The following is a 16,133-nucleotide window of genomic DNA, read 5'->3' as shown; positions in this document are numbered from 1 at the left end:
TTCCGTTCCACGAAGTCATAAAGAAATCACGTAAACAACACATCGGTTTAACCCTATAAACGCCAAGGTGGGTTAAAAATTGTCCACGCTTTCATTACGATAACAATGTTTATGGATGTTTCTTTAATATTATACCACAACTCAAGTTTTGTGTCAAATATAATATAAATTTTATTTTGTCATTCAATACTGAAATTTCTAGAAAATAACCCAATTAAAAAAAAAAAAGGTTCACGTGGTGGACATGAAGTACCTTCTCTTGGTCTAACGTGTTAGCATAATATACATGAGGTTATTTTTCTGAGATTCTTACGCTACGAGTACAGTTGACCCAGAGAATCGCACACTTAAATAAAAAAGAAAAAGCTGCTGCTTTCAGAGTTATATTATAAAGGTAACCAATAAAGTTCTGTCGCTTTTTGTGGAAGTCTGTGTTCAATTGGCCCTTACACCGTGAGTTGAATGCAAATAGAAATAAGGTGAAGATCAGTTGTTGGTGTAGGTATATCCAACATACTACCTAGTTGTGGCAGTTCAGATAACATCGTGAACTTGTGTAGGGACAGAGTGAAAATGCGACCTCTACAGAGCGTCATAAGGGCGTTTATGTCATACGAGTTCAAACTTTGGCCAAACGCTGCTGCAGCGGGGTGGAAGATGTGCCAGGCCTTTGATGAGGGTATCGTGATTACGCGGACAGTGCAGTGGTGGTTTAACAAGTTTAAGGACGGTAACGAAACACTCGAAGACGCACCATGTGCCGGTCGACCAACACATGTCCAAAACGATTATCTTTAGGCAGCAATTGAGGCGAACAGTGGCCCTACATGTGAAGAACTGGGACTACAATTCAGTGTGAGTGAAGAAACCATTCGGCAACACCTCCATCAATTTGGAAATGACTACAAGTTGGGTCGATGGATCTCACATAATTTGACTCCGGGACAGAAGGCAACACGAGCAGACACCCGTGTTTCTTTGCTGTTTCGTCTGAGGAAGGAACCATTTCTGGACAGGTTGTTGACGTGATGAGAAGTTGATCCTGTAGGAAGCTCCACGGCCTTGGCACCGTCATCATTGGTTAGCATCCCATGACCCGGTTTGGTGGACTGCTCGCGGCGTCGCATCGGGAACTGTGGATTGTCAGCAGTTTTAAGTTCAAGAAAAACTCAAAACTCTGAAGTCGGCGCTTCTGAATCGCAAAGGGCTCCTCCTGTTACAGGACAACGCTAAGCCCCACGTGGCTAGGATGACCTGGGACACCATTCTACGCCTTGGATAGGAAACTATTGCATTCACTATGCTCCCCGGACATTGCCCCGTCCGATGAGGAGGCCAGCTCAAATCCCTAATGCACTTGATACTTTCTTCGCTTCACGGCCCATCACGTTCTAGCGCGATGGAATCCATGGCCTTCCAGAACGTTGGCAGAAGGTCATCAATGCTGGGGGACTATTTTTGATCTTCCAGGTACGTAATAAGTGAGACATCGATGTTCGAAGGTCGTGGGTGAAAAAGTGACAGAACTTTTTTGGTTCCTTTATAAAACTGGAATCATTGTTACTTGTAAGAGCATACCAAGAGAAGGTTAAGAAATCTCCACCATTATTTTCTGTCCCAAAAAGTGTAATATTCTTCTCTATTCTGTGCCTTCAGTTGGCTTAGTTTATAGTTAGTACGAAGCAAAGAAAAATATTACGTTTTCTTTAACAAAATAATGATTTACGTGGTGGGCATTTTTAAATCCTCACTTGGTGTGTGGTGTTATGCGTAACCACTTGGTATACGTAGGGTTAATGCGGTAGCGAACCATACATTATTTCATTACATACCCAGGATCCTGCTGGTAGCTCTGTTCCAGTGTTAGCAGACAACTTGGAACGAGCGGTCCATTCTGGAGGTTCAGACACTGACAATACTGGCATCTGGAGACAGTGTCTGATCACAGTCGGTGGCGTCAACTTAAAACCATCTTGGTACTACCACCTGGAAGCGCCTCGCCCACTCGACATTTTTTTTTTTTTTCAGTTTCGAACTCTAACACCGCAACCTCCAATTCTACCAGCATTCTCAGGAAATGCACTTTGCAAACAATAGCGAAATGAAGACAACTTTGAAGTAGTGTTTCTATCCAAGACACGCATATTTTCCAAGAGGATTGCGCAGAGGCATGACAAATGCACCAACGTCTTTGATTATTAATGGAGAAAATAAAATATTTCCTGTTCTTTATTTTCGCAGTATATTATTTGTCTTGCGTTAAACGCCCCTGTCCATAGCCACCAGGGGAACCGACTTCCCCTCAAATTTTATTCAATGATGAGGCGTTGTTCTAGATTCACGGTCAACGTAACAAACAAAATTGTAGGTATTGAATTGATGCAGGAGGCCGCGGAGACTCAGTGGTAGAGCGTTCACCTCTGGTACGTGGGGTCCCTGGTTCGATCCCAGCTCGCCCCCCAAATCAACTTTCCGGTGGACAAACACCGTGTGCATGGGTTTCCTCGCTTATTCCTCCATTTCATTCACTTCTCATCATCACCGTCTTCTTTAGCCTAGCCGGCATAACCGTGGGACGTAGAACTCAAATAGTCCATTTCATTTTCTTTTGGATTGATGTAAATCCTCGTTGGTCATATCCTTCGAAAATGCAGGAAGAGGATGCGACTATGATGAATGTGGGATTTCGGGATGACACTGTAATTGAAGTTTACTGCGGAGGATTAGAATCAATCTTGCCATGGGCGGAGTTAGGAATTGCCTGCTGGGGGGGGCACGGTAAAGAAAAATAGAATTGAAGGATCTTATAAGTGTCATTTTTATTTTTTGTCGAAAAGTTAGGGGCAATGACCCCCCTCCATAACTCCGCCAATGAACGCATGCTCCCGGGCATGCAAAAAGTGGGGATTTGCCCAGGGCGGGATCGGTTGCCAGGGTGCAGTTGAATGTCTTCCGCAGTCTACCACGTGAGATCTTTATCTCTGGAATTATTTAAAGGCCGCATTCTACTCATAAGTAACACTTCTCTCCTTTGACTCCAGAATGGTGAAATGTGATACATATCCAAAAAGAGACAGTCCAAAAGATGCAGATGTTTCGGTTTCAGTAGTTATGGATCTGTAAAGTTTACATAGGAAGTACAACGTCTAGGCATTTCCGTGACGTCTGTGCTAACCTCAATATAGCGTAACGCTGTGGGTGAAGACGTGTCACAACAGTCTGCATGTCCCAGGGTGATCTCAAGAACTTGACTGGAATATGTGTAGCAATTATCTTTAACAGCATATGAAAACGAGAAAGCAAAAAGTAAAGATGTTTACTTTTCAGGCAGTACAAGTCATTCATCCGCTATGTAACTGATATACACTGGTGAACATCTGACACTGACCAATTCCTGGCATTGCTGCCGTTCACGATCTATCAGTTGAGGGCTCCAGATTCAGGAACTTGATTCGGCACGCTTTGTACTAAGCTGGTTACATGGACAAAGCACCAGGAATGTCGATTTCCCCTCACGATTACTGTTTTGACTCAATCGACAGTGGCACGTGTTCCAGGCATAATGAGTTAGTTTGTCAGATGTTCACACTGTGAGAAAACTTTTTGTACTTCTCATTCTCTGTTCCTCGATTCGCACATCAGTGCCTTCAATAACAGTATTTTGATTCGATTCGCACATCAATATTGCTCTCTCTAAATACTTACAATGTGCCTTCAATAACAGTATTTTGATTTAAACGAAATTCAGTCTTGTCTGTTTGAATGTTATAATCCATAGCTAGACCTATTTTCCTATGGATTCCTTGGTTAACTTCACAAACCCATAACTCCTGAACCCATTATTGACTGACGCTACGAACTCCTATGCATCTTCATTAGGACCTGCTCATTCAGAATGTGTTTGGTTCAGAGGAGCGAAGCATTACTTCTCAGTTAAGATTCACAATATTCAGTGATGGTGCCAAAGATTCTATAGAATTGATAGTGATTAGCAAATGCAAGACCGGGGTAGTCTTTGTCTTGCACTGGAATCCTTGGTCTTGCAAGTCTTGCATTTAAGAAATCTTAAGCTTTTCATAGGTAAATTTTACTATTGATATAAGGGATAATAAACTCTACAATGCACCAATAGTAACGGAAATACAATGTATGTTTCTAAATGTAATATAGTTTAACTTTGTATAAGTATCATGATAGTGTACAACATATGTGATGACCTTTCCTTTTTTAATGGGTGCCCACGCTTCACTACTTGTAAGATACGCCTAAATCACAACGTTTCGTAATCTGTTTATATTTTTTAACAGATCCAACACTCCACTGGTTTTCAAACTGGGGAGGCTACCCCTAAGACGCATGAAAGAAAATCAAAACGGCACAGATTATTGAAATACCATGAATTGCAAAATTATTTTTACACTTTAAAGGCGTCAGATTTTTCTTTTTAACCACGATTAGCTAATCCTTGTATTAAACACACTTCCAATTAAATACATATTGAGATTTTGTTTTACTGATTCCAATATGTACTCTATGGGGCATAAACATGGACGTTACGCAAAAGCGATTAAAAAGTTGCAAGCTTTCGATACGTGGACATGGAGAAAAAAGGAGAATTAGCTGTGTTGAACGGACCACGAATGAGAAGGTGTTAGAAATATTAGCAGGAGGGGAAAAAATTTAGGTATTGTTAAGAGAAGGAAGAGAAACTGGTTAGGGTATTGGCTGAGGAGAAACTGTATTATGAGGGACGTGCTGGAGAGTATTCTGGAAGGAAAGAGAGGGAGGGAGCGAAGGAGACTAGTTGAAGGAAGGTATTAAAACAAAATTGCTACGTCAAGACGAAAAGACTAGCTGAGGACCACCGAACGTCAAACCTTTTCAGTTGCAGCAAGTAACCTGCTAATAATGGCAGAATAGCTGTGATGATGATGATATGTTTAGCAACATTGACCAAAAAAAAAAAAAAAAGAAAATTAAAATGATTATTAGAATCAAACCTCTTAATTTTGTGTGGGTTTAGATTTTCTAAAACACTTACTAGTACTACCCATTCTCTTTCTATAGTAACAACCATTCGTTGCCCTAAGAAAACCTTAACTTTTATAAATTGTATTTCGGACTTCCATTCCAATTATCACCAGTCGAGCAGGTCCGGATATCATGCGGGGAAGCAGATTCACAGCATTTAACAAACATTCCAATAGTCATATAGATTCCAAATCTCAGTTCCAAAATTAATGATTATTTCAATTACCAGGATACAAGAATTATGTTACAGTTATCTGCTTTTAAACGATCCGGATTATAGGATACAACAGTTATCTTAGCACCACTTTACTTCCTACAGCCAGTACATATTTTATTTCAATTGTCTTGTCTTGTCTTCTTCACTCTTAAAAGTATTTGAAAAGAGGGGCACCAGGAAATAACCAGTTTGTGCCATAAATGCTATAAAGAATATAGTTGTGAGTTGAAAAATTTCTTCAGTAAGAAGTGTGGAGATCGATAATAGTTGGTATACCTCTTTTTTTAATGTAATTCCATTTTTTTTTAAGGAATTGTATTAATGTCATGGTTGACATTTGTTGATTTGTTGCTAAAATGTATCACAGATTATTTGATTTCATGTTGTTTTTTTTTTATGTATATTAACGCCTGTCTAATGGTAAATGTTTCTCCTTCGAAAATAGAGATTTCTTTACGTAATTTATATTGCAGGGAATTTATATAGCTGTAATAAAGAACATAGGTTGTTGACGATAATATCAGATGTAGTTTGTGTACTAACTCCCTCGTTTGATATCTTTGCTGATTGAATTATCTTTCTAATTCCTTCTTTTAACTTTTGTTTATGTTGTGGAGTAATTATTGATGTAGTCATAGATTCTTTATCCTTTCCGGAGAATTGTATTAGAGTTGTTTCCGGATGCTCTAATTTATGAGGATTCTTTTTATTCATTCCCTTCGAATCTTCTAAGGCGAAGTTATGGTTTCCAGAACATTCCGACACCGGAGAAATCACTTTTCTTCGTAACATGTTTGAATTATCCTTGTGTAAGAGGAAGTTATCGGCTTTTTTATATGTATTGTCATTACCATTTGAAGATATTTTTGTTACACTCATCCTTTTTTGTAGGAATTGAGTTAAATCTTATGTTTTTGTTATGATATTTCCCCTTAATTAATTGTGAAGATGATTGAGAAGAGTTCCATGAAAACAATTCCACTTGAGTCTTGCGTCTCTTCTCCGGTGGAGAGCTGGGAAGGTCCCTTGAGACATATGTTCCTGAGGAAATTTGTTTCGGTTCGGGAGTTACCAAAGGAGGCATATGTTCTATATTGAACAAAGATGCATAAGATGTATGACTCTTATTAGAATTATACCCTTCTGTTGATCGAAAGTTAACGGTAGAGTGATCTTGATTTTGAGTTAATGTTGGTTGAATCCTTTTTTCTTAAAATCGCATTCGCTTCATTAAAAGTTATTTTTTCTTTCGCCATTAGTTCCATTAGTTTACCTTGTCTAATTCTCTCCGGACATTCTTGAAAATCAGCCGGATGATTTCCACTACAATTGATACACTCAGGTTGTTACATGTGATAGACGGATGCGGATCTCCACATTTTATACACAATATTCCATTTGATCTACAATTATTCTTACGATGCCCAAATTTATTGCAACCTGAGATACACTGTCTGATTGCCGGTATATATGTATGAACCGAGCGTTTAATATAATATAGTTTAATATCATTAGGTAGTTGCTGAGAATCAAATGTCAAAATTACTGTGGAGGTGGGTTGTAGTTCAGCCGTTGAAGTTCTTTTGAATATACGTCTAGCTGACGTAACTATAAAGTCACATTTAATATCATTTAATAAATCCGGCATTTCTATATTTGTTTCTATGCCATGTATCACTCCCATTGTGTAGATGAGATGATTCGGGATAAATGCTATCCAGTTATTTTGAGACAGAATTTCATGATCTAAAAATGAATTGGCTTCCTCGCCCGAGCGAAATTTTATTTTCAGTAAGTTCCTGCCAATTTTGTCCACACTTAGAATACCTGAAATGTCTGCAAGGTATAATTTTCTGCTAATTGCCATGATGTGCTTTTTGCCTAATTCTTCCGAATTAGATTTGACAAAGACGTAATATGGTGCAAGATGATGCGATCCATATTTAGTTATACCTATGGAAGTGGCATTATTAATATCTTTAAAAGTTGTAATAGTAGATCCTTTTTTATTCTGGATACCGTCTACGGAAGAAAAACTACTTTGATTTGGTTGAGTTCTATTTGTGTTCGATACCTGGTCATTCGTTTGCGATGTAATCATGGAATCATGTTCGTCTAGAACATTCGATTCTGTATATTCAATTTCTACTTCATTGATCATCTTGTATTACTTCAGTTATGCATAAAAAGAACATGATAAACCATAGAAAATATGATAAACAGAACACACAAATTAGATTGAAAGAACTATCACAGTCAAAACACTAAGTATAACACTATTTTAGGCTTAAGTTTAGAGTTGCCCCTCCAGTCCAGAGTTGCCCTTGGACTTTGCAACATACAAAAAACAGTGCTTAAAATATTAAAAATTGTTACATTTCACTTAACTTCAGTACTCCGTGGGCTTCACAAAAATTTTAAAGGTTTTCTTCATTATTTTTGAACATCTGTTACACCTGTTCGCCATATTCGCCATATTTTACAACTACCATGCTGCTGAAACCTTCCACGAATGCTTCCGCATCCGGCAAATAGTACTAACTTCCATATATCATTCCTCGTATTAAACATAACTCTCCTGCCGAATTTACAATCCTAAACATCAAATAAAAACTTCAAATTATCATTTCTTACCTCATTTCTCCTGTAAATTTTCCTGATTTTTATAAAAAGCGGAGGGGTAACACTAAACTTAACCCCTATTTTATTTTGAGATAAAGGAATGATCTCACCAAGAAGAGAATCTGGAATGTTCCAGAAATGTTCACCAAACTAACTGCACTCTATAATTGTTTATGCAGTTATTCGAAATGTTTTTCCAATAACACACAAATTGTAAACAATATGTTATACCGAAATTAAGCTGTTATTAAACAATGAACTCATTTTTGTAATTGTTTTTTTTTATTATGGCATATATTCCGAAGTTGGGCGTCCGCTTTCGTCAAGTTTTTTCACTGTTATCTCCTTTCCACACTTTCTGCAATTTGTTATTAGGTTCATTAATCAGTGCTCTTCACAAACTTACAAAAGATTTTGCTCATTATCAATGTATTCCTTCACAAATGTTAAAACTGCTAGTTCATTGCCCTTGTACATTCGCCATGTTGATAACATAAATGCTCGTTTCTTTCCCACAATGCAACTATTCGGTTACCTTGCGCCAAGTAGTTCCCTCCGCTCGGCGTATAGTCCCATGTTCATAACCGCTTATGTATAACAAATAAACAGATTTTTCGAGACCCATATATATTATCAAGCACACAAACGATCAAATTATCCATATCTTTCCTGTAAATTTTAAAAATTTCGCTGGAAACGGACGCCCAACTTTGGAATTTAACCCTTTATTATTATTATTTAAGGCAGCCATTTACCCACTCTCTGAGCACTTGACGCCATTTTTTCTTTATTTCAATTAATATCAAGACTTCGACGTATATACTTTATTCGTTTCTAATATTTTAATTTATTCATTACTTGAAGAAAACGACGTAGGCCCTATTTTCACATGACTGCGGAGCTTTATAAAACAATGGCTAAGAATACATATCAGAAAACATCCGTAACATCCATCTCGTGTTTGAACATAAGCTGTAATATTAGTTTTCTAGATTCAAGAAACTCCATATTATTTAATAAAATAGTTATTGCATACAAAATCTAACTTAATAATTTAACATTGGGAATCATATGGGATACGGAAGTAGGCGGGGCTAGGCTCTTATCAATTCATATTATAACATATCTCAATGATATTTCTTGAACACATCTTACCATATATATTCATTTACCGCACAAAAGAATATGATTGTCAATACTTTATGGTATTTAATTTAAACAACACCTTAAATTGTTTAAAAAACGTCTAATTAATTCGTTTCTTACATTTATCAACTGTCTCTGTTTACGTAGACATTTTGTGTATATCTTTCAATCGATCAATAATAAGAGAAAGATAAAAATGCATATATACAGAATTTAAAGCACTTTCCGCCCAGTGATTCGTTTAGTATTCCAGAAAACTATAATTCATCGACTCGTTTAAATAAAATTTGAGTTGCAAATTGATAATAACATTTTAAAATTAGTAACAGCAATCTTAAAATGAACAAGTATTTACAATAAAATAAAACAACCAATAATCACAATGTGAACCAAAACAAATAAGATTTGAAACGATCGGTTTTCAGATCGTTACAATATTTTAGAATAATTTCCGTGAAAACTGGAAACGACTCAACTGTCTATATCTTGTATAAACTCAATTTATATGAATACTTTCGACTTGTATTATAAATACAAACTAACGGCATCAAACTCCAAGTTATTTGAAGTCTCACTTGTGAATATGGATTACTAGCATCAATTACCCACTTCGTTGGATTAAAATAAAATAATAATAATATATTTCGTTAGTCAGTCACTTTTTACTATTAGTAAAGCGATTTCTGATATCGATCATTTTTGATTATTTTTATATTTCTCTCCCCTCCTTCTCCCCAAGTTGCGGGGCTGAATTTGGATTTAAACGGCATCAGAAGTGTCACTGTTCGTCTCAGAGATCCCGAAAACTATGGATTCGGCATTAATATCGGTCATTTTCAATAAACTTATATATCTCCTCCTCCCTCATGTTGCGAGGCACGGCATTAGAAGTGTCATTGTTCATCCCAATGATTTTGAAAACCATGAGTTCGACATTGATAATAGTCATTTTCGATAATTTTAATATACCTCGTTTCTCCCCCAAGTTGCGGTGCTGAATTTGTATTTAAACGGGATAGGAAGTATTCCTGTTCACCTTAGCGACGCCGAAAACTATGGATTCGATACTACTATTTGATCATTATTATGTATCTCCCTCTCCCCAAAGTTATGAGGTTGAATTTGGTCGTAAACGGTATCGGAAGGTCAGTATTTGGAATGAATTTTGGAAGAAGAACACCACTAATATGCTTTGAAATGAAATGAAATATCTAGTTTAACGTCCCACGATTATGCATCAAGGCTAAGGGAGACGGTAATATGAGAAATGACTGAAATGGTGGAATGAACAAAGTAGGAGGAAACAGAAAAACGCAGAGAAAATCCACTAACACAGTGTTTATCCACCAAAATGCTCACATGGCGCAAGATGACAGCTGTGTGACTTGAAAACGAGCAATATCTACAGAAAACGCGAACAACCAATTTAGAAAACGACATATTGTAGATATATGCTACAAGGGCTGATCGATTCACACGGATTGCATGAATTACTGGGAACACATTCACTTCAGCAGCATTTTTACTGAAGCCAAAAAATCCATCTCCTGTTTTACATTCTATATAAAAATTGAAGTAGTGTCGGTACTTGTGCAAAACTCTTGCTCAAGAGTCTTGGTCTTGGTCTTACATAGGGATTCCTGGTCTTGGTTTTGGTCTTGGTCTTGCATGCAAGACTTGCAAAACTCTTGCACTCGTCACTAAGAACCAGTGTTGCCACACTCCTGGCTTTGCAGTGGGCTGAAAAATAGTACCAAATCGAAAGAAACAGGGCTGAATTCATTCTTTTATAGAGCCATGCATTGCACTGATATAACACGAAATTAAAAGAGGTAAAGTTCTAGAACACTCCCCCCCCCCCCTCTTAAAACAGTCCAAATCAAAAAGTGCTCTTTTTAAAAATCACTTTTTAAAAACATCCAAATAGGAGGATCTCGAACAACCGTGGAAGTACATGGAACTTTTCTCGCAGCAGAATGTATAAAGGTAAACAAAAATGTTCTCTCACTTTTTCACTCACTACATTCAGACATCGATATGTCACCTAACACGTAAATGGAAGATCAAAAATAGTCCCCATCAGCATCGACGACCTTCTGCCAACGTTCTGGAAGGCTATGGATTCCATCGCGGTAGAACTTGATGGGTCGTGAAGCGAAGAAGTTATCAACTGCATTTTGCACCTCTACTAGGTATTTGAACTGGCATTCTCTATGATGATTGTCCAAAAAATGGAACAGGTGATAATCGGACGGCGTAATGTCTGGGGAGTATGGAGGATGCAATAGTGTTTCCCATAAAAGGCGTAGAATGGTGTCCCAGGTCATCCTAGCCACGTGGGGCTTACCGTTACCCTGTAACAGGAGGACCTCTTTGCGATTCAGAAGTGCTGGCTCCAGAGTTTTTGAGTTTTTCTTCAAAAGGGCTCGGCTGCTGACAGTACACAGTTACATTGATGCTCTGACCAGCTTGTAGCAGTTCCCGATTCACCATGTTGCGAACAGTCCAACAAACACACAGGAGACCTTCTTCTGGTGCAGTGCTGGTTTCGGGTGTTTTGGAACCGATTCATGGGATGCTAACCAATGGTGACGGTGCCGTGGGAACTTCGTACAGGACCCACTTCTCATCACATGCCAACATCCTGTCCAGAAATGGCTCCTTCCGCAGATGAGGCAAAGAAACACAGGTGTCTGCTCGCGTTTTCCTTCTGGCACTGAGTTGAATCATGTGGGACCCATCGACCCAACTTGTAGTGCTTCCCAAATTGATTAGGTGCTGCCGAATGGTTTCTCCACTCACACTGAATTGTAATCCCTGTTTTCTCACATGTGTAGCCACTGGTTCGCCTCAATTGCTGCCTGAAGATCTTCATTTTGTACATGTGTTGTTCTTCCAACACGTGGCGTCTTCGAGTGTTTCGTCACCGTCCTTAAACTTGTTAAACCATTGCTGCACTGTCCGCGTAGTCACGACACCCTCACCGAAGGCCTGGCATATCTCCCGCCCTGCCGCAGCTGCGTTTGACCCCAGTTTGAACTCGTACAGCATAACGCCCTTATGATGCTTTGTGGAGGTCACATGTTCACTCTGTCCTTACGCAAGTTCAGAGTGTAACTGAACTGCCGCAGCCAGGTATGAACATAGTATGTTGGATATACCCACACCAACAACTGACTTTCGCCTTATCTCCATTCGAATTCAACACACGGTGTCAGGGCCAATTGAAAACATACCTCTACAAAAAGCGACAGAACTTTCTTGGTTACCTTTATATAACAGAGACCGCAAATTAAAAGGGAAAACAGTTATATCTTCGATATATATTATAAGGAAACCAAACGCGCCTCTATTTCAAATTGAGCAATAAACCAAAACGGTATTATTTCCATATATGAAATGATATATTAAACAAGGAACAAATCAACCATTTCTAGTTCGTGTGTAAACAGTACGTTATAATAAAATATTAAAATATAAATTATTGTACCTTATTCTCGCTTATTTCATGACTGAAGGAGGATAGTAGACTAATATTTGTTTAATGGTGCTGAATTGGGTAGAAGTGTACCAAATTTTTCACAAAAGGGGCTGAAAATGCCAGAGTGGTACCAACGGGCCGATGAATGACAAAAAGGGCTGAATTTGGTACAATTGTACCAAGTGTGGCAACACTGCTAAGAACTGAAAACATCGCTTACAGACATACATTGATGATGATGATGCATACATTCAACAAATGCCGTAAATGTCTGTCGAACCTGACTTCTGACTCCGTCCCTTTTATAATTAAAATTATCCATCGCGCATTGAAGTTGAAAGTAATGTTACCGACGAAACGAGATATAAGATTTTCTCGTCTCCTTCTGTAAATTAATTTACTCTGATTTTTGCCGCGATCTTTTTTATTATTATTATTATTATTAATTTCATCAAAATCATTGTGGGTCACGTGGGGTCTACGAAGGATGTGATATAACAATGTTTAAACTATATATATTGTTGCAGTGTATTATGCAATAGCTTGTGTACCTTAAAATGTTGAGAAATGCTCTTCATTGTCATTGTGCAGTTCCCTAATCAATATATAGGCCTATTTGTTATACTTAACATCATGGCACAGTTCAAATGTAAGACTCGGGTGTTACCCACGTAACTCGTGAAGTGTCTGCTCTCCAAAACGAAACGAGAATATAAGAAAATTTCTTATCTTATCGGCAACTCTAGTTAATATTTTTTTTTAAAAAAAGTACTAAAAGTTATTGAATATGGCGGATAAAAGAAGAGGATCACAAGACAATCTTGCTCAGCAACGTTAGTTACTATTTGCAAACACGAGAAACAAAATATCTAGAAAGTGTGTTTACAGAGATCTCGTATTGTTAGTTTACAAACAATGTACGAAGTATGTAATTTTGTCACAGTATAATAAGTTAACTATTCGGTTATTGGATGAAGAAAGTTTCAGCAATAAATTAAAGAATCAATTAGAACATCGTAGCTTTTGTGTTCTTCAGCAACACCCAGCTTATGATGAGCACCGGAGCTTGAATCCAATGCAAAGACCATCAGACCATATGCGTATCGACCTCTCCCCACCATATCATCTTCAAGCGAACTGGATTACAATATCTCTCAAATGGCCTCAGCATTATAATTGCACTAATATTATTAAATGCGAGAGTGATTCAAATGAAAATCTTAAAAGTACTATAAAATGCCGAAAAGTTGTATGATGGAATTGGTATTTGGCAGCACTGTTCATTGATTTTCACAAAATGACGGACAGGTGGCAGTTATCTACAGTACATCAGATAGCAACATCATTATTTTATAGTACAAAGATGGCCGCGCCACTAGCAACATGCACCGTGTTAGAGCATCGATCTGTGCAGGGCTGAATTAACCCATCTGGAGGCTCGGAGCTAGAAAAAAATATGTTGCCCCTGCTGACTTCACCTAATACATTTCTGTGAAAGTACGGTAGGAAAGATAAGGGAATATGTTTCATTTTGGCCATATTTTATTTTATGATTGTATGTTTATGGTTGTTTCTAGATAGCCAGTTGAAATTTTGATCAGAGTAGAAGCCCCTGTCCATGTGGAGGCCTGGGGCTATAAACCTTAAGCCCCCCTTAATTCGGCCCTGGATCTCTGATACAGTTTTTAAGTAGTGAGGGTGACAAACCTATTGAAATTCATCGCAGGATGACAGTACAGTACGGTGATTCATGTTCGTTCCTGCAGTAAGTGAACGAGTGGTGTAGAAAGTTTAAAAACGGAGCAACGTCTGTGGAATATGTCCCACGACTGGGGTAGACTCACCGCCTAGAGACGGACGAAAACAGTACTTTAGTGGAAGACCTTATAAAGGATAACAGGTGTATTACTCTGAAGGAAATAGCCACTATTTTAAACATTAGTATTGGTTAAGCGTACAATATTGTCCATAATGTGCTGCAGTTCAATAAAGTGTGTGCAAGATGGGTGATAGGTCACTTGACAGCTGAACTGAAAGACCGTCGCATCGATGCTTGTGAAGAATTGTTGAATTGTTTCAACGTCGAAGGTGAGTCATTTCTCGAAAGAACCATTACAAGTGATGAGACCTGGGTTATGAATCAGAAACAAATATCATGCAAAGAATGGCGCCATAGCTCATCACCGACCGAAACCCAAAAAGATTCCGCACTTAGCCGCGAAAGTCACGCTCACTCTCTTCTGGGATGCAAAGGGAGTCATTTTGGAATATTACATGGAGAGAAGGGGCAACAGTGACTACTACTTTTTATTCATATCTGCTACTGTTTCGCCCGGCAATTCGGAGTAAACGACAAGGACTTATGACTTCAGGTGTATTGTTACAACATAACGCTCGACCGCATACTACCCAGGATTTGAAATTTGCATTCTCTCACACCCACCTTATTCACCAGACCTCGCCTCTAGTGACTTTCATGTGTTTGGACAAAGAAGAGTTAGGGGGGCAAATACTTCAGAAGTGATGAAGAGGTGAAAACCTCGATGCACGAATGCCTACAGTCACGATCAAAAGACTTTCTTAAACATGGTATCCATGCACTTCCGAAATGTTGCAATACTTTCATTGAACGTCAGGGAGACTATGTTGAAAAATGGTAGGTCCTTTTGTTATTATTATTATTATTAAACGTTATAATATTTACAGCACTTTTAAGATTTTCATTTGAATCACCGTCGTATCTAGTAATTGTAGCCTATTGTTATATTTGATGGCTCATCAGAGGGAACCTTTTTTTTTGTGTGTGTGTGTGTTTAAATGAATGATGTTATAACATAAGCTCCCACGTCAGTAGTTCAATATCTTTCATTTAAATGCTAATGGAGACTAAGGTCTGTGTCAGAAAGATTTTTATTTTCTTTCTGGAAAAGCTGAGAGGTCGAAAACAAATTAATTCTTTAAATGTTTTGATTTACTGCCGACTATAAAAACGAGATCAAGCAGAAAATTAAAAAAAAATAATTAATTAACAATGTAAAGTGTGCTTGTTATTACTCCGTACCAAAGCTTTTATTGTAATCAGTAGGTAGGGAAAAAAAAGAAGAATAAAATGAACTTTTGTGAAATCATATTCCTTTCCGTCATATTGTTCTCATATAGAAGTTAGTTGCTGACTCGGATGACAACCGAGAGCGTGGGATTTTGATAACGAAATTTTGAGGGAAATATTTTGTGTGAAGGAAGACGTACAAATATGTAAACTTAGAAAGTTACATAAATTGCTCAACTTCATAATAGTTTACCGAAAAATGAATATTATACAGATAACACAAAGACGAGATGTCTAGCATGGAGGAATAAGCTTGCAAAAAGGGTAATACGCATGGGCTTCAGAGATTACTAGCAAAAAACTCTGTAGAAAAAATACCAGAAAGAAGTGTAAGGATGATATAAAAATAAAACAGAATCTGGGTTATGGTTAACAATAAACCCAAGTTGTTAGATACATTAAAGAGATATTGTTTCTTGGGCCATGAATAGACATCCTTAAGTCATAGAATTAATTATTGCTGTTACCTCCGGTAATGACGCGATGAAAATTTTATTCTTTTGAATCATTCAAAGTAATCAGAATCA

The sequence above is a fragment of the Thermobia domestica genome, chromosome 18 (assembly GCF_964235325.1).
Source record: "Thermobia domestica chromosome 18, izTheDome1.hap1.1, whole genome shotgun sequence".
In the NCBI taxonomy this organism is placed as follows: domain Eukaryota; kingdom Metazoa; phylum Arthropoda; class Insecta; order Zygentoma; family Lepismatidae; genus Thermobia; species Thermobia domestica.
This window is presented reverse-complemented; position numbering follows the sequence as displayed.